The 20,970-nt window shown below is 41.3% G+C and overlaps 1 protein-coding gene across 4 annotated transcripts in view; it reads right to left on the bottom strand.

Annotated features, from left to right (window-relative positions):
* TENM4 (teneurin transmembrane protein 4) overlaps positions 1–20,970 on the bottom strand; it is a 1,026,741-nt gene that overhangs the window by 855,012 nt on the left and 150,759 nt on the right. For all 4 annotated transcript variants that reach the window (XM_075266230.1, XM_075266232.1, XM_075266233.1 and 1 more), the window contains exon 2: positions 1,494–1,582. The gene's annotated coding sequence lies outside the window, so the exon portion shown is untranslated. The remainder of the gene's footprint in view (positions 1–1,493; positions 1,583–20,970) is intronic.

Genomic DNA, 20,970 nt, shown 5'->3' with positions numbered 1-20,970 from the left:
AGCCGAATTATGCATTGCTGCGGTCACTGTAATGATATCCTGTTTCTGTGGGTAACACTCTATATGGGGTAGGTGCCTAAATATAAGCACCCTATAGTACTGAACCTAAATAATAGGGGGATATAGACGACTAAATAAGAATGCTAAACAGTGCTGCAAACATCATACATATAAAATAATGTACTATATAGTACCTGTGTGTAAATACCGCCATATAGTTCCCCAGTAATAGTGTCCAAATAACAGATCCCCTTATAAGCCATCTAATAACACTGCCATACAACACCCTCAGGTCTGGAAGACACTACTACAAACTACAAACTACTACACCCAACCATACATAGCCACCTGCATCCTTGTTCTTGGTACAAGGTTCGAAAGGGTCGAAACATTGACTTGTAAGGAATTACCCTCCAAAGGGTGGCGCTAGAGACGCACTTTATTTTTGGGAAAAAGAGGTCATTTACATAAATAATACAGCTATGGAACTAATGGAGCTTTTCGGGACTTACATATTGATGACTATGGGGATCCGACATCCGAGGCCCACCAGGGCCTGAAGAGCGCTGTGGCCTGTTCCATACTGGATAATATACTGGCCCCGGGTCAATCACAGACCTCAGCGATCACCTGGGGTGCATCAACGTCATGATGGTGGCATCGAAGCGTCACGATGTTGACTTACCCCATGGGCCCTCAAGGGTTTAACTGACTCTTGGGGTCTCTGAGGTCATCCAAGAGGCCAGAAGAGGATGGAAAACTCCCACAAGAGAGTCCATGAGATTTGTTTTGATGAGGTTTGGCCCTCTGGTTGGTTTCCATATGAATTAGAACTGCTATTATTATACCATGGGGTCCCCTCAGGTGGAGGTTCCTTTCTTGGGTCCCTCACGGGTTCTGGTGGTCTCCCGATGTCCTCTTCAAACCTCTTCTAGCCTATGGGGTGTCCCGATACTATGACACCTAGGTACAGGGACATGGGCCAATCACAGGCCTCAGAGGTGACCCTGGGACATGTGCCATCACCCAGAGGCCTGAAGAAGATGCCGGGGGACACCCCGAAGAGGTGAAGGAAGTTATGTATAACTGTTTGGTTTCCTCACCTCCACCATTTATAATCTGGTTCCTGAGGAGAGCCCATAGTACAATAACTCAACCTCAATAGCTTCGGGTTTGGGTCAAGCCAATTTTTTTGTAAAATTTGGCCCGTATCCGGTTCACTCATCACTAGTTACGAACCACTTTGGCCATCTCTAGGTGAATAGAGATTGTTATTGGGTGACACCCTGACCACGTTACAAGGCCGGTCACAAGGACTGGAAAATTTTAAAAAAATCCAAAAACAAATGGTAATTGTATTAACGTTCCGAAATTCTCAGAGGCCGGAGACATAGACAGGCAGAATCTCCGGAGACAAAGGATCACATGATGCCATACTGTAGGAAATTATGATATTTTTCAAGGTTTTTAGATAACAAAAACTCTTGTCTTACTTTATAATGAAGTTCTTGCGTCTTCTGCCATGTTCATCTACATGACTATATCCCAAGGCTGCCGCTGCTGTTGTCTCCTATAGACACACCTAAAGACAAAGAGAGAAGACAATGAGCTATAAGGAGCAATAATTAATATCCCAAGGGCCGGAACAATAAGAAGTCTAATAGAATGTACAAGAGCTCTCAGAGTCAGGCGGAGGCCGCTAAAGCCTTCACACTTGTCAATATAATAGCGGTAAACACCTCCAAGATATTAGTCAATTAGCCCGCGTGTGAGAAGGAACAATGTGGGGGGTTTATTACAAGTGTTGGAAGTGTTTAAGGGCTGACAACATGACGAAAATGACAAAACACGGGACACATTAACCCTTTCCTGACGCAAACACTTTTTTCATAGTTATTTATTTATAGGTATATATATATATATATATATATATATATATATATATATATATATATATATATATATATATGGGCAGTATTATAGTAGTTATATTGTACATAGGAGTAGTATTATAGTAGTTATATTCTTGTACATAGGAGCAGTATTATAGTAGTTATATTCTTGTGCATAGGAGCAGTATTATAGTAGTTATATTCTTGTACATAGGAGTAGTATTATAGTAGTTATATTCTTGTACATAGGAGCAGTATTATAGTAGTTATATTCTTGTACATAGGAGTAGTACTATAGTAGTTATATTCTTGCACATAGGGGGCAGTATTATAGTAGTTATATTCTTGTACATAGGAGCAGTATTATAGTAGTTATATTCTTGTACATAGGAGTAGTATTATAGTAGTTATATTCTTGTACATAGGAGTAGTATTATAGTAGTTATATTCTTGTACATAGGAGTAGTATTATAGTAGTTATATTCTTGTACATAGGAGTAGTATTATAGTAGTTATATTCTTGCACATAGGGGGCAGTATTATAGTAGTTATATTCTTGTACATAGGAGTAGTATTATAGTAGTTATATTCTTGTACATAGGGGGCAGTATTATAGTAGTTATATTCTTGTACACAGGAGCAGTATTATAGTAGTTATATTCTTGTACATAGGAGTAGTATTATAGTAGTTATATTCTTGTACATAGGAGTAGTATTATAGTAGTTATATTCTTGTACATAGGAGTAGTATTATAGTAGTTATATTCTTGTACATAGGAGTAGTATTATAGTAGTTATATTCTTGTACATAGGAGTAGTATTATAGTAGTTATATTCTTGTACATAGGAGCAGTATTATAGTAGTTATATTCTTGTACATAGGAGTAGTATTATAGTAGTTATATTCTTGTACATAGGAGCAGTATTATAGTAGTTATATTCTTGTACATAGGAGTAGTATTATAGTAGTTATATTCTTGTACATAGGAGCAGTATTATAGTAGTTATATTCTTGTACATAGGAGCAGTATTATAGTAGTTATATTCTTGTACATAGGAGCAGTATTATAGTAGTTATATTCTTGTACATAGGAGCAGTATTATAGTAGTTATATTCTTGTACATAGGAGCAGTATTATAGTAGTTATATTCTTGTACATAGGAGCAGTATTATAGTAGTTATATTCTTGTGCATAGGAGCAGTATTATAGTAGTTATATTCTTGTACATAGGAGTAGTATTATAGTATATTCTTGCACATAGGGGGCAGTTTTATAGTAGTTATATTCTTGTACACAGGAGCAGTATTATAGTAGTTATATTCTTGTACATAGGAGTAGTATTATAGTAGTTATATTCTTGTACATAGGAGTAGTATTATAGTAGTTATATTCTTGTACATAGGAGCAGTATTATAGTAGTTATATTCTTGTACATAGGAGTAGTATTATAGTAGTTATATTCTTGTACATAGGAGTAGTATTATAGTAGTTATATTCTTGTACATAGGAGTAGTATTATAGTAGTTATATTCTTGTACATAGGAGCAGTATTATAGTAGTTATATTCTTGTACATAGGAGTAGTATTATAGTAGTTATATTCTTGTACATAGGAGTAGTATTATAGTAGTTATATTCTTGTACATAGGAGCAGTATTATAGTAGTTATATTCTTGTACATAGGAGTAGTATTATAGTAGTTATATTCTTGTACACAGGAGGTAGTATTATAGTAGTTATATTCTTGTACATAGGAGCAGTATTATAGTAGTTCTATTCTTGTACATAGGAGGTAGTATTATACTAGTTATATTCTTGTACATAGGGGCAGTATTATAGTAGTTATATTCTTGTACATAGGAGCAGTATTATAGTAGTTATATTCTTGTACATAGGAGTAGTATTATAGTAGTTATATTCTTGTACATAGGAGTAGTATTATAGTAGTTATATTCTTGTACATAGGAGTAGTATTATAGTAGTTATATTCTTGTACATAGGAGTAGTAGTATAGTAGTTATATTCTTGTACATAGGAGTAGTATTATAGTAGTTATATTCTTGTACATAGGGGCAGTAGTATAGTAGTTATATTCTTGTACATAGGAGTAGTATTATAGTAGTTATATTCTTGTACATAGAAGGTAGTATTATAGTAGTTATATTCTTGTACATAGGAGGTAATTTTTATTAGTAAAAACAAAACAAAAATACATTACATTCCAGCAGAATTAATAACTAATTAATAATAATAATAATAATATAACATAAATCAGACATGTCTGTCAGATAACAAAAATGAGAATCACTTTAACTTAAGAGTCCATTGCTGGCAGGATAAAGAGGGGGAAAAAATAAATAAATCCATAAATAAATGAACAGACTTATTTGCAGTGTTATCAGAATATTCAGCAATCGATATATACATTTCTCCACAATTTTACATTATCAGACTTTTTTCTGACCTCCAGAGACTTTATCCACCTCAGTTCAGATATGATATATGTGACAGCGGTCATATGACGGAAGGGCTCTCTGTGTAGGGACACCTGGGTCCTCGTATGCCAGTGATAATATTTGATGACAGTAATAATAATATACAGGGTCTCCCGGTTAATGTCACCTATATTAGTTGGGATGCCATATATGATTTCGGGGTATTTGAGTGATTGTAATCGGGGAATTTTCAGCCTCCGGGATATTTCCTGCCAGATCTTTCGCCCTCCCCCGCACTCTGATATAAAATGTGCCATGGTCTCCTCCTGCTGGCAACCCAATGGACATGCCCGATCTGTCACACTGAGATGCTTTAAGTTGCCTCTTACAAAAAGTTTCCCATGCAGAGATAGCCAGGCAATGTCAAAGAACTTTGCAGGGAGCCTCAGACCAGTGAGGAGCCTCAGACTATCCTGCAGGGTTATAGATGTGCAGTCCCTCAATGCCGGCTGGAGACAATAGAAGGTCTTACATACCCTGGTGTATAGATCTCTCCTGGTCTTACTCACCAGATAGGTCTTTTCAATACCCCATTTTTTCAGGCACCTTATGCCATAGTCCAGATACTGGGGGAGGTAGTCACGAGTCGATCGACCCCTCTTAAGGCTGCCGCCTCGCACCCAGGATTCTGCAAAAGGCAATATCCAGTCCCTGATACTATTTACCCACAGGGAGCTGTTATCTGAGTCCAGGCAACCAAAATTTACTTTTAGAAACATGGAGTCAAAAAACACCCTTGGATTTAACATATCCAGCCCACCCTCTCTCCTCTGTAGGTAGGTTATCCCTCTTTTTACTGGGTTCAACCTGTTCCCCCACAAAAGTTGGAAGAACAGGCTAAAGAGCCTAGCGGAGAAAGATTCTGGCAAAGGAAAGACAACAGAGACGTACAAGAAGACAGGGACCAGGTAAGTCTTCAACATTTTAACCCTTTCTCTATAGGTCAGCCTCCAGTTCTTCCATCGCTGAACCTTTGCATTTCCGGATTCCAACTTTTCTTCCCAATTTAGTCTGCAATTATCATCCCTCCCGAATTTCACCCCAAGGATCTTAATATAGGAGGAGGCCTGGGCAAACTGCGGCAGATCAAATGTAGGACCAGTATGACCCGTCCAGAGAGCTTGACTCTTCTCAAGGTTGACAAGAGACCCGGAGGCCTCTGAGTAACTTCTGATGGCTGCAGACAACATCTCCACCTCACGAGGCTCAGATATCACCACAGTCACATCATCCGCGTAGGCAACAACTCTCAGGGGCAAGCAGTGGGGGACCGGCGCCCCCTGAAAATCACACTCCTGCAGTGACCTAAGAAACGGGTCTATGGCAAACACATACAGTAATGGACTCAGTGGGCAACCTTGTCTCACCCCTGCCTCAACCCTGAAAGCATCACCCTGCCAACCATTAATCAGAGGAAAGCTCTCCGCCTCACGGTACAAAGTTCTCAGCCAATCCACAAATTGTCCCGGAATACCGTACTTTGTCAAAGTCGCCCATAGATACTCATGGTCTACTCTGTCAAAGGCCTTAGCCTGGTCAAGACTCACAACATATCTCCCACACCTCAGAGCTTTACATCTCTCAAACATCTCCCTTATCGAGATAACTGCTCCAGAGATGTTCCGCCCTTTAACTGTGCCAAACTGTGAGCCTGCCAACAGTGCCGGGGACAAACAAACTAATCTAGAGAACAGAATTTTTGCAAGAATCTTCCTATCGACATTCAAGAGGGCAATCGGCCTCCAGTTCTTGATGTCACTAGGCTCTTTACCTTTAGACAGCAGGATCAGGGAGGACACTCTCATGGATGGAGGCATCAGGTGGTTTTCTAGACTAGTTTTGTATACATCCACGAGAATTGGTGCCAAGAGGTCTCGGAATTTCTTATAGAACTCAGCTGTAATCCCATCTGGACCTGGTGCCTTCTTCAGATGTAACTTATCTATGGCCTCTTTCACCTCCTCCACTGTTAACTCTGCTGTCAAAGGAGAAAAGTCCAAATCATTAGTATCAGGACCTGGAGTTGCCTCCAAGAATTGAGCCACCTTCTCTCTATCCAAAACCTTCTTCTGAAACAAGTCAGCATAGTAAGTTCTCACCACCCCCAGGATACCCTCCCGAGATTCCTGTAACACACCCTGGGAGTCAGTGAGACCTGTGACCGATTTATTTGCCACCCGCTCCCTGCAATTCTCAAAAGGATCCGGAGCCCCTAAGGACCCATAATCCCGTTCAAGAACCAGGGATGTATACCTGCGGTACTGATACTGACTGATCTCAGATTTCAGCCGGTCAATCTTCTGTTGGTTATCCCCGCCCGCCGAATAGAGTGACTCTAATTCTTTCCGCAGCCTGAGATACTGGCTATACTTACTCTTCCCCTTCTTAACTGACAGTCTCCTTAAGAGGGATCTGATCTCCTCCTTGACATCCTCCCACCAGTCTGCCATGTTGTCATAAAACACCACTCTCTCAAGCTGGTTCTGAAATAGAGAGTGGACACAACTCCGGACACAGTCATCGTCCAAGAGGCTGGAATTGAGCTTCCATAGGCCTCTCCCAATATCAGGGCGTTTTGTGGAGCCCAAGCAAAAATACAAAGCCAGATGGTCAGAATAAGGGACTGTCTTTTCACTTTTCTCACTAACATGCTCAGCGGGACTGACCAGAGCTAAGTCTATCCGACTGCATCTACCAGCGCAGGAGTAAGTGAATTTTGGTTTCCTACCACCCTCAGTAAACACATCAGACAGACCAGCCTGTGAAATAATTCTGCTTAAGACCTTGCAGTCCCTGGTGAGAGGCCTACCAGTAGGTCTGTCACTGGATGACATGGTGGCATTGAAGTCCCCTGCCATGACTACCGGAACAGATGTAAACAAGTACTGCTTGACTTCATCAAACAGACGTGCCCTTTCCATCACCGACTGCGGTGGACCATAGATATTAATGAGTCGGAGCCTTCTGCCTCGGATGGTAACTTCTAAAACCAGGCACCTCCCCATCAGAACCTCAGTGAATCTGTGTATGGTGACATCAGGGGTGTTAAACAGTATAGAAACCCCGGCATAAGGTTCCACAGCCAGAGACCAGAAGGACGGGCCAGATTTCCATTCTCTCTCTGCTTCTCGTATTAGTCCTAAAGTATTTAAACGGGTTTCTTGTAAGAAATAGACATCGGCATCAAGATATCTCAGATGTTCATACACTGCGTGTCTTGTCCTCCTTGCTCGGATGCTATTCACATTACTAGAGATAACTTTAAGATAGAAACCTGCCATCAGAACAACTAGAAATATGAGAAACAGAGAGATGGGCCCCATTGTCATAGATCAGAGTCAGAGGTGTCCTGGTGACCAGCTGTTTCCATGTCTGATTCGGACTGCCCCTCATCTCGGTGGGGTCTCCTCTTATTGGGAGGATCGCCCTCTGGTTCATCCTCATACTCCGCCATCATTCGTGAGAGTTCTCTGTCTAGTTCTGCTTCTCCGTCTGACTCTGATAGGACACTAAATCTATTCCCCGTTGCAGTGACCTCGCCTGCACTACTTACTCTCATCTTTGTAGGCTTTTCTACCGTGGTCCACTCACCCTCAGGCTTACGGCTGGCTTTATCCTTCTTCCTCCTTTTATTATTGTTGGATGATCGGGCAGGAGAAGAGACGACCACTGAGGGTTGTACAACCTGCTCGACAACCTCCATGGTCGTCTCAATGGGACCTGACTCGGCCTGGTCTTGGGTGGTATCACCTGTATGTGGTTGAGGCTCCGCCTCCGTGACTACTGACCCTGACAATAGCGCCTCCTCCTCCTCCTGTATGTCATCAGCCGCTGCCAGCAAGTCCTCATCAGGGCTATCCTTACAGATGTTATGCCAGGCATCAGGACAATCTCTGTGGGGGTGACCGATCCGACCGCACAGGTTACACCTAATGCTTTGGCATGTGGCACTCACGTGGCCCATTTCATTACATAGGCTACACTTTACCATGGAGCATACACTGGCCACATGGCCGGCCTTCCCACACTTGAAGCACCGGCGAGGCTGACCCGCATAGAAGCAGATCCCTTTTTCTCGGCCTATAAAGAACGAATTGGGCAGATGTTGGGTTATGTTGTTCTGCTGACGCAACTTCACCAGGACCCTCCACCCACCGGTCCAGACCCCGTCTTCATCCCTGTTCTTACTAAGATCGGACATGAGGTCACAATGCCTCCTGAGCCAGATGACAATATCCTGAGGGGGAACGGCTTCATTCCAAAATACAATTGTGACAGAGGCTGTATCTGGCCTAGAGATGGGGATGAAACTGAACTTATCCCAACCTTCCGTATCTCTCAACCTGGTGAGATTGGCCCAGAACCGGTCCAGATCAGACATCAGCTTAAAACTAACATCATACCCCTGGCGGTCAGGAAGGTTTATGACGGCCAAGATATCAGTCGGCACAAAGCCCATCTGGGTACATAGGAGCTCTCGGACCACAAACCTCCTATCCGGCAGATCCTCCTTGGCACCTCCGTGCCTAAACCTGACTACATTCCTCCTCCTGAAAGCCTGGCCTGTATAACTGGAGTTTGATGCAAAAGATGGAGCACCGCGGCTCCAGGCATTCCCTGAGGAGGTACGGCCGGATCCGCCATCTTGGCGTGTTTGTGGGCGCTGTGTGGGCTGCTGAGCACCTGTACCATGTGGTTCTGCTACTGTGCGAGTATCTAGAGGGGGAAAGTCCTGCACACTGGACTGTCCTGTGTCCGCCCCACCATCAACCTCTATGTCTGCAATATCACCAGACTCCAGAGACTGGACTGCAGAGGGGTCTGACGCCATAGATAGTGAAGGATCCCCCCCAGAAACACCTTCCCCTGCTGGGCCGTTATCACATACAGGAATATCCATAATATCAGGCACATTAGTCAGACAATCAGCGGCAGCAGAGTCCTGCACAGCAGAGTCCATATTAGTATTATAGTCAGCGGCAGCAGAGTCCTGCATAGCAGAGTCCATATTACCACTACAGTCAGCGGCAGCAGAGTCCTGCACAACAGAGTCCACAACCTGTAACCCCAAATATGTTACTCCCCCAGTACCTTCAGGTAAGAGTCCATAGTCCTGCTGCAATGACTTGTCTCCTGGGACTTGTGGTGTCTGCACAGCTGCTACTTCATTACCATTAGGCAGGGGTCCATGACCTGGTTGCAAAGTGCTGGTTGCTGGGACTTGTGGTGCCTTGCTGAGAACTGCTGCAGGTTTTTGCTGTTGCTGAACACTGGTCGCTTTCCCGTACAAATTCCCTTCCTTAAAAGGGAAACTTGCTGGCTGCAGAACTGGTTTTACATGGGACTGCTGGCTGCCACCTTGAGAGGGTTCAGACCCAGCTTTGGCACAAGGTGATGGTGACTTCTGGTATTCCTGGAACCGCTGCTGGTTTCTGTATGATTCTCCCACCGGTCCCATTTGCTCCAGTACAGTCTCGGTCTCCCGTACGTTCTCGGCGAGCTCTTTCGCCAGTGCGCTCAGCTTCCTGTCCAGTAACACCAGTTTCTCAGGGCATGCAGACTTTTTTAGATTATACGCACATTCAATCTGTCTCTGCAGATATATTTTACTGGCCTTCAATGTCTCCAGTCGCTTGACCAGTGCTGGTATCTCATCTGCCAGGCGCAGTTCTGGTGCTCGCTCAGTAGCTGTGACAGTCTGTGCATTGTTGGAAAGCTTTGCAGGTTGGTTACCCCCAGTATGGCTTCTGGTTGGTGTAGCCTGTGATTTCTGACATGCTACGGCTGTTGTCACTGCCATGGGCCCACAATGTCCAGACTGGGGACTATGTCCCAGTTTATTTCCAGTGACTGTACTGCTGGTACCTTGAAGCTTCCCCGCTGGTCTCCCTTTGATCTCCTCCACTGCCTTCACTACATTTTTGTAGTTACCGCTTCCAGATCTTGTCCGCTCAGACCGTACCAATACAGACTGCTGCATGTTCTCCTGCATGGTCTGCTTCTCCAGGGATGTTCTCCTCTGTCTGCAGGAGGGTGGGGTGGACTGGACACCTGCAACCTGCAATGGAGTCTGCACAGGCTGCAAAGTTTGCTCCTTACATTCAACCATTTTGCTTGGTTGTTGCACCGTACTACTGCTTGCTTCCGTTACTTCTTCCTTTACAACTTTCTTCCCATCTTGGCTTGCTGCACTAGGACTGCTGACACACTGGACACGATTCCCATTACTGGGGACTTTAGGATTTCCATCCATTTTTTTAGTTGTCTGGGAATTGCTTCCCAGAGAAGGCCTTGGAGCCTGGGCCTTGGCAGGGGAACTTCCCCACCCAGGGTGGCCCCGCCCTGGGCTATCTCCAGACATCAGGAGCCTCAGGAGAGCTACAAAAACACGTCCTCACAGCTAGGAGGTAGTATTATAGTAGTTATATTCTTGTACATAGGAGGTAGTATTATAGTAGTTATATTCTTGTACATAGGAGGTAGTATTATAGTAGTTATATTCTTGTACATAGGGGCAGTATTATAGTAGTTATATTCTTGTACATAGGAGCAGTATTATAGTAGTTATATTCTTGTACATAGGAGGTAGTATTATAGTAGTTATATCCTTGTACATAGGAGCAGTATTATAGTAGTTATATTCTTGTACATAGGAGCAGTATTATAGTAGTTATAGTCTTGTACATAGGAGCAGTATTATAGTAGTTATATCCTTGTACATAGGAGCAGTATTATAGTAGTTATATTCTTGTACATAGGAGCAGTATTATAGTAGTTCTATTCTTGTACATAGGAGGTAGTATTATAGTAGTTATATTCTTGTACATAGGAGCAGTATTATAGTAGTTATATTCTTGTACATAGGAGCAGTATTATAGTAGTTATATCCTTGTACATAGGAGCAGTATTATAGTAATTATATTCTTGTACATAGGAGCAGTATTATAGTAGTTATATTCTTGTACATAGGAGCAGTATTATAGTAGTTATATCCTTGTACATAGGAGCAGTATTATAGTAGTTATATTCTTGTACATAGGAGCAGTATTATAGTAGTTATATTCTTGTACATAGGAGGTAGTATTATAGTAGTTATATTCTTGTACATAGGAGCAGTATTATAGTAGTTATATTCTTGTACATAGGAGCAGTATTATAGTAGTTATATTCTTGTACATAGGGGCAGTATTATAGTAGTTATATTCTTGTACATAGGAGGTAGTATTATAGTAGTTATATTCTTGTACATAGGAGGTAGTATTATAGTAGTTATATTCTTGTACATAGGGGTAGTATTATAGTAGTTATATTCTTGTACATAGGAGGTAGTATTATAGTAGTTATATTCTTGTACATAGGAGGCAGTATTATAGTAGTTATATTCTTGTACATAGGAGTAGTATTATAGTAGTTATATTCTTGTACATAGGAGTAGTATTATAGTAGTTATATTCTTGTACATAGGAGTAGTATTATAGTAGTTATATTCTTGTACATAGGGGGCAGTATTATAGTAGTAATATCCCTGTCTTATATTAGACATTAGTTTCTTCTTCAGTCTTGGCAGCTTGTACTATGTAGCAGTAGACTTGCAGGGAGTCTTCTCTGTACATGCCTGGTATACAATGTCTCTTACGTTTCAGCGTCAGGTAATTAAATAGAACTTTCAGTATTTCGGAATCCGAGTCTAAATTTATATTGCACAATATGGAACTTGTCAGGTTTTTACGACTCTGTATCCATCAGATTTATTTTTCTCTCTCACTTACGATAATCCTTCCAGCTAATCATCTACATCCCGTTTACAAATTCAGGATTAAGAAAACAGCTTGTAAACTACAGAACATAGCTGGGAGGAGAGCGCGATTCTCGAGACAAAAAAAAAAAGAGTCCTGGTGGTCCGCTTCTGCGAGTGCACAAATTCTTTCTTTGCTCCAGGGTCTTGGATGGAAGTTGTACGTTGAAAAGCACACTGGAGATGTCGGAGCGTATTTACTCATAATATTCAATAGATCTTATTTCCACCCTAGGTAATGACGCTTCCCAAATTTTTGTCGTGAATAATGCAAGTCCCGAGGAGATAGAGACATATATATAGAAAACCACGGGAGCAAATCTGCAGCATTTCCAAAAACACTGACGGCCTTTTCTTCTCCTTCCATCAGAGGAAACAAATTGTGTGTCATGTTAAGATCATAATTTACGTCTTATGGAGGTTGTTGATCAAAAGCCAGATAAGATCGCTGCTGGCCACGTCTGGCCAAGTGGAACCGTTTCACAAATGACTCAAGAATAAGTATTTATTTTAGTAAAAGCCCCTGTGGCCCATAGTGCCAAAAACTCCAAACTAAGTGTTATGCATGCTACTGGAAGGCCTACAAAGGAGATGACTAAAACATGGCTGCTTTCTTCCAGAAACAGCGCCACTCCTGTTCTCAGGCTAGGTCTGGTATTACAGTTAAACTGCACTGAAGTCAGTGGTTAAGCTGCAATTCCATACATGACTTGGTGATAGGTGAGGCGCTGTTTATGCAGGAATATTTTACTAATCCTTACAGTTATTTGTATGCCTTCCTATAATACCTGCAAAATTCTGTGACTAGTGAGTGCAGCTCTGGAGTATAATACAGGATAAGTAATGTAATGTATGTACACAGTGACTGCACCAGCAGAATAGTGAGCGCAGCTCTGGAGTATAATACAGGATAAGTAATGTAATGTATGTACACAGTGACTGTACCAGCAGAATAGTGAGCGCAGCTCTGGATTATAATACAGGATCAGTAATGTAATGTATGTACACAGTGACTGTACCAGCAGAATAGTGAGTGCAGCTCTGGAGTATAATACAGGATAAGTAATGTAATGTATGTACACAGTGAGTGTACCAGCAGAATAATGAGCACAGCTCTGGAGTATAATACAGGATAAGTAATGTAATGTATGTACACAGTGACTGCACCAGCAGAATAGTGAGCGCAGCTCTGGAGTATAATACAGGATAAGTAATGTAATGTATGTACACAGTGACTGCACCAGCAGAATAGTGAGCGCAGCTCTGGAGTATAATACAGGATAAGTAATGTAATGTATGTACACAGTGACTGTACCAGCAGAATAGTGAGCGCAGCTCTGGAGTATAATACAGGATAAGTAATGTAATGTATGTACACAGTGACTGCACCAGCAGAATAGTGAGCGCAGCTCTGGAGTATAATACAGGATAAGTAATGTAATGTATGTACACAGTGACTGTACCAGCAGAATAGTGAGCGCAGCTCTAGAGTATAATACAGGATAAGTAATGTAATGTATGTACACAGTGACTGCACCAGCAGAATAGTGAGCGCAGCTCTGGAGTATAATACAGGATAAGTAATGTAATGTATGTACACAGTGACTGTACCAGCAGAATAGTGAGCGCAGCTCTGGATTATAATACAGGATCAGTAATGTAATGTATGTACACAGTGACTGTACCAGCAGAATAGTGAGCGCAGCTCTGGAGTATAATACAGGATAAGTGATGTAATGTATGTACACAGTGACTGTACCAGCAGAATAGTGAGCGCAGCTCTGGAGTATAATACAGGATAAGTGATGTAATGTATGTACACAGTGACTGCACCAGCAGAATAGTGAGCGCAGCTCTGGAGTATAATACAGGATAAATAATGTAATGTATGTACACAGTGACTGTACCAGCAGAATAGTGAGTGTAGCTCTGGAGTATAATACAGGATAAGTAATGTAATGTATGTACACAGTGACTGCACCAGCAGAATAGTGAGTGCAGCTCTGGAGTATAATACAGGATAAGTGATGTAATGTATGTACACAGTGACTGCACCAGCAGAATAGTGAGCGCAGCTCTGGAGTATAATACAGGATAAGTAATGTAATGTATGTACACAGTGACTGCACCAGCAGAATAGTGAGCGCAGCTCTGGAGTATAATACAGGATAAGTAATGTAATGTATGTACACAGTGACTGTACCAGCAGAATAGTGAGCGCAGCTCTGGGGTATAATACAGGATAAGTAATGTAATGTATGTACACAGTGACTGTACCAGCAGAATAGTGAGCGCAGCTCTGGAGTATAATACAGGATAAGTAATGTAATGTATGTACACAGTGACTGTACCAGCAGAATAGTGAGCGCTGCTCTGGAGTATAATACAGGATAAGTAATGTAATGCATGTACACAGTGACTGTACCAGCAGAATAGTGAGCGCAGCTCTGGAGTATAATACAGGATAAGTAATGTAATGTATGTACACAGTGACTGTACCAGCAGAATAGTGAGCGCAGCTCTGGTGTATAATACAGGATAAGTAATGTAATGTATGTACACAGTGACTGTACCAGCAGAATAGTGAGCGCAGCTCTGCAGTATAATACAGGATAAGTAATGTAATGTATGTACACAGTGACTGTACCAGCAGAATAGTGAGCGCAGCTCTGGAGTATAATACAGGATAAGTAATGTAATGTATATACACAGTGACTGTACCAGCAGAATAGTGAGCGCAGCTCTGGAGTATAATACAGGATAAGTAATGTAATGTATGTACACAGTGACTGTACCAGCAGAATAGTGAGCGCAGCTCTGGAGTATAATACAGGATAAGTAATGTAATGTATGTACACAGTGACTGCACCAGCAGAATAGTGAGTGCAGCTCTGGAGTATAATACAGGATAAGTAACGTAATGTATGTACACAGTGACTGCACCAGCAGAATAGTGAGCGCAGCTCTGGTGTATAATACAGGATAAGTAATGTAATGTATGTACACAGTGACTGCACCAGCAGAATAGTGAGTGCAGCTCTGGAGTATAATACAGGATAAGTAATGTAATGTATGTACACAGTGACTGCACCAGCAGAATAGTGAGCGCAGCTCTGGGGTATAATACAGGATAAGTAATGTAATGTATATACACAGTGACTGTACCAGCAGAATAGTGAGCGCAGCTCTGGAGTATAATACAGGATAAGTAATGTAATGTATGTACACAGTGACTGTACCAGCAGAATACTGAGCGCAGCTCTGGAGTATAATACAGGATAAGTAATGTAATGTATGTACACAGTGACTGTACCAGCAGAATAGTGAGCGCTGCTCTGGAGTATAATACAGGATAAGTGATGTAATGTATGTACACAGTGACTGTACCAGCAGAATAGTGAGCGCTGCTCTGGAGTATAATACAGGATAAGTAATGTAATGTATGTACACAGTGACTGCACCAGCAGAATAGTGAGCGCAGCTCTGGGGTATAATACAGGATGCAACTATATTAGGCAGAGGAGCAACTTGATGCCATTGGTCCTCGAAACAAGACATGTAATGTTGGACCTACCTACCATGTTCCCATCCTCCTAGGTGTTAGAGCGACCTTTGGCCCCTTATGCACTAGTGTTCCGATATTAGTGCCATCTCTTCCCCCCATGTCTACCCCCCTGATATTCGGCGCTCTCTGCAGTTTTTGCACCATTCTCTTCTCATACGGGTCTATTCCACACCTACACCGCCTACATCTCTCTTCTATACTATGATGAATGTGACCAAATAATAACCTCAGAATAACCTTGTTTTCAGATGAGTACAAGTGACAGGCGACAGGCGTGTTAGTAGCGGAGTGTTATCAGAGGTCATTGATTTGTGATTGGATAGGAGGCGTGGGACGTGAAGCGGTGAGCCACGCTGGCTCCGTTACACCTACACACAGGCAGAACATGCAGGTTGCCAAGAAACAGCACAGGAACGGGAGAAAAGATGAAATCTGCTGATGAGAAGGTTGGTCGGGAAAAAACGAAGGAACACACACACCGTGTTATATCATAGCAGGCGAGAAAGAGCCTAGGAGACACATGTGGTATAATGGTGTCCTGACAGCCCCGTCACCATACTGCTGCTGATATACAGTCCTATGAAAAAGTTTGGGCACCCCTATTAATCTTAATCATTTTTAGTTCTAAATATTTTGGTATTTGCAGCAGCCATTTCAGTTTGATCTATCTAATAACTGATGGACACAGTAATATTTCAGGATTGGAATGAGGTTTATTGTACTAACAGAAAATGTGCAATATGCATTAAACCAAAATTTGACCGGTGCAAAAATATGGGAACCTCAACAGAAAAGTGACATTAATATTTAGTAGATCCTCCTTTTGCAAAGATAACAGCCTCTAGTCGCTTCCTGTAGCTTTTAATCAGTTCCTGGATCCTGGATAAAGGTATTTTGGACCATTCCTCTTTACAAAATAATTCAACTTCAGTTAAGTTTGATGGTCGCCGAGCATGGACAGCCCGCTCTCAAATGATCTGAAAACAAAGATTGTTCAACATAGTATGTACAACTGGAATACCTGGGTATATACTGTATATAATAATATATGTACAGCTGGTATAACCTGGGTATATACTGTATATAATTATATATGTACAGCTGATATAACCTGGGTATCTCCTGTATATAATTATATATGTACAGCTGGTATAACCTGCGTATATACTGTATATAATTATATATGTACAGCTGGTATAACCTGGGTATATACTGTATATAATTATATATGTACAGCTGATATAACCTGGGTATATACTGTATATAATTATATATGTACAGCTGGTATAACCTGGGTATATACTGTATATAATTCTATATGTACAGCTGGTATAACCTGGGTATCTCCTGTATATAATTATATATGTACAGCTGGTATAACCTGGGTATCTCCTGTATATAATTATACATGTACAGCTGGTATAACCTGCGTATATACTGTATATAATTATATATGTACAGCTGGTATAACCTGGGTATATACTGTATATAATTATATATGTACAGCTGGTATAACCTGGGTATCTCCTGTATATAATTATATATGTACAGCTGGTATAACCTGGGTATATACTGTATATAATTATATATGTACAGCTGGTATAACCTGGGTATATACTGTATATAATTATATATGTACAGCCGGTATAACCTGGGTATCTCCTGTATATAATTATATATGTACAGCTGGTATAACCTGGGTATATACTGTATATAATTATATATGTACAGCTGGTATAACCTGGGTATCTCCTGTATATAATTATATATGTACAGCTGGTATAACCTGGGTATATACTGTATATAATTATATATGTACAGCTGGTATAACCTGGGTATATACTGTATATAACTATATATGTACAGCTGGTATAACCTGGGTATCTCCTGTATATAATTATACATGTACAGCTGGTATAACCTGGGTATATACTGTATATAATTATATATGTACAGTCGGTATAACCTGGGTATCTCCTGTATATAATTATATATGTACAGCGGTATAACCTGGGTATCTCCTGTATATAATTATATATGTACAGCTGGTATAACCTGGGTATCTCCTGTATATAATTATATATGTACAGTCGGTATAACCTAGGTATAACCTGTATATAATTATATATGTACAGCTGGTATAACCTGGGTATCTCCTGTATATAATTATATATGTACAGCCGGTATAACCTGGGTATATACTGTATATAATTATATATGTACAGCCGGTATAACCTGGGTATATACTGTATATAATTATGTATGTACAGCTGGTATAACCTGGGTATATACTGTATATAATTATATATGTACAGCTGGTATAACCTGGGTATATACTGTATATAATTATATATGTGCAGCCGGTATAACCTGGGTATATACTGTATATAATTATATATGTACAGCCGGTATAACCTGGGTATATACTGTATATAATTATGTATGTACAGCTGGTATAACCTGGGTATATACTGTATATAATTATATATGTACAGCTGGTATAACCTGGGTATATACTGTATATAATTATATATGTGCAGCCGGTATAACCTGGGTATATACTGTATATAATTATATATGTACAGCTGGTATAACCTGGGTATCTCCTGTATATAATTATATATGTACAGCTGGTATAACCTGGGTATATACTGTATATAATTATATATGTACAGCGGTATAACCTGGGTATATACTGTATATAATTATATATGTACAGCTGGTATAACCTGGGTATATACTGTATATAATTATATATGTACAGCGGTATAACCTGGGTATATACTGTATATAATTATATAACCTGGGCATTGTCTCTATATTGTACTCAGTATACCCTCTTCCCATTCTCGCTCATCTCTATCTCAGGACTAGTTTGTCACTATGAAGTGTTGGCTATAAATGATTTGTGTTGCATCTCCTGAGTCGGTCAGGCGCTCGCAGACAGGGATGATGTGCCCGCACCTTCAGTCCTATAACACAAGGACGACATCAGCAGAGGACAGAAGATGCCCAAGGTCCAGCCTTGTCACCAGGGGTCCGGCGAACATTCGTCACCATCCAAAGGACCTTTCGCAATTAAACTAGGTCATAAATGACAGAAATGTCAGAGGAGAAAAAGGGAACTGCCTAATGGGCACGACGTGAGGAGACGGAGCTGACAGCGGAGCCGTTGCGGCAATGACCACCGCCGGGGATAGAGTGAGGGATAATACAACAAAAAAATCTTGTGAACTGACGTTTATTCATTGTGATGTAAATTCTATAAAATGTGTAAAAGTTCTCAGACAATTCACAACATTTCAGGGACCAACTAACACCCAAATTGATACAAATCCCTGTTTTTTAGTTGTTGTATGTCGGTAGTAGATGAGTACTCTATGGCGGTATTCATTGTGCAGTATGATTTTGGCACTGTATAGCGTTGTTCTTTAGGCACTTGTATGGAACTTATTTGCTATCTATAGTTTCAGTTTTCCAAGTTTCGAAACTTTTTTTATCAAAATTTTATCTAGAAATTAAAAAAAAAAAGCGGAATTTGAAAATTTAGAGAGAAACGGAAATAGATTTCGGGATAAGATGCACAAAATATTGACACCCTCAGCGTCTTTTCTCCATGAGCTACGAAATGTTCTGTTTGGAAAGTGCATTACATATTCAAAGAAAAGCAAAAGCGAGGCAGTTCTGGAGTGTCACCAAGCTGTTCGGGACACCTGGGGGCGGAAAGAGACGAAATTCACTTTCATTGCACATTCAGGTAAGCCAAACAAATGTTTCTCATGAGTTGTCACACTCACTAAAGGATTAGGATTAACCTCTTAATGGACACCTGGGCGTGACAGCTATTAAAGGGATCTGACATAAAGCGTAACGTAACATAGTGCCATAGAATGATCAGGGAAGTAAAGTGTCTGTCTGTTGAAGGCTCGTACTTCTCCACCCAATACTCATGATTTTATTCTGTTTTGGGTGCCATACCTAACTGTCAAGCTTTGGCTGGGTCTGCCCAGCCAGTCATGTGTTTGGGATGCAGAGCCAATCAGGGCTCTAGTTCAGCATCCAATCCAAGGCTGAGGCGGGGTCTTGTAAGCTGACACTTTCCTTACTCACTTGCCTGTGATTCCGTTCGTTTTCTGGCTCTGTATTCTCAGAACTCAATCCTTGTTTCCTAAAGATTCTTTGGTGTATTGATTTTGGTTTACTGTTCTGGTTTGGCTTTACCTCCTGTATCGCTGATATTCCTCTGCCATTGTTCTGACTATTGTCATGTTCCCCTGTTTTGCATCCAAACAAGGCAGTATACTTTAACCTGACACCGACACGGCTTGTCGCCTCTGATTACATCTTGTCCCTAGGCCCTGTGTTCTCTCCACTGTCTCCCAATATCTTGGGCTGTTTAACTGCTGAGTGTCTGATTTACTGTTTCTGACTTGACTTCCTGGTTTACTCTACTCTTGCTGATTTGGCTTTATCTGACACCTCTTGGACTTAACCATGGTATCTTCTGCTCTTGTCTTGGCTATTATTATTGTATTATTGTAATTTTCACTCTTGCCACTAAGCCTAATCTTAGATTGACAAATGCCAATTCTGAGATTTTATTTGCATATACATCACCAACAGGATTACAATAAAAGATAGCACCTCTATAGATAGCACCACTGACTAGGGATGAGCTGATCTTGACTTTTCAGGATCAATTTTGAAATCCAGTTTCCGATCATTTTTCATTCTAACCCGACCTCGATCCCAATTCTGATCCCAATGCAAGTCAATGGGATTTTTTTTACTAATCGGAGATCGGATTTTAAAAACAATCCTACTCACTATACAGCATGGAATCTAACCATTGAACGCTTTAAAGGGGACCTTTCATCAGATCGGGCACAGGCAGTGTTATATACTGCTGGAAATCTGACAGTGCGCTGAATTCAGCGCACTATCGGCTTTCCCGATCTGTGCCCGGTGTAAAGCGCTATCGGTCCCGGTAAAGTAGCGCTTTGCAGTCAGAAGGGCGTTTCTGACACTTAGCCAGGGATGCCCTTCTGCCCAGCAGCGCCTATCGCGCTGTACTGTGGAGCGGGGAGGAACGGCCCCCTCTCCTCCTGATAATACTCGTCTATGGACGAGCTGTTCCTCCCCGCTCCACAGTACAGCGCGATAGGCGCCGCGAGGCAGAAGGGCGTCCCTGGCTAAGTGTCAGAAACGCCCTTCTGACTGTA

Source organism: Leptodactylus fuscus, chromosome 2, assembly GCF_031893055.1.
Source record: "Leptodactylus fuscus isolate aLepFus1 chromosome 2, aLepFus1.hap2, whole genome shotgun sequence".
Classification (NCBI taxonomy): domain Eukaryota; kingdom Metazoa; phylum Chordata; class Amphibia; order Anura; family Leptodactylidae; genus Leptodactylus; species Leptodactylus fuscus.
The sequence above is the reverse complement of the archived record's forward strand: the minus strand, read 5'-3'. Positions and strand labels throughout refer to the sequence as shown.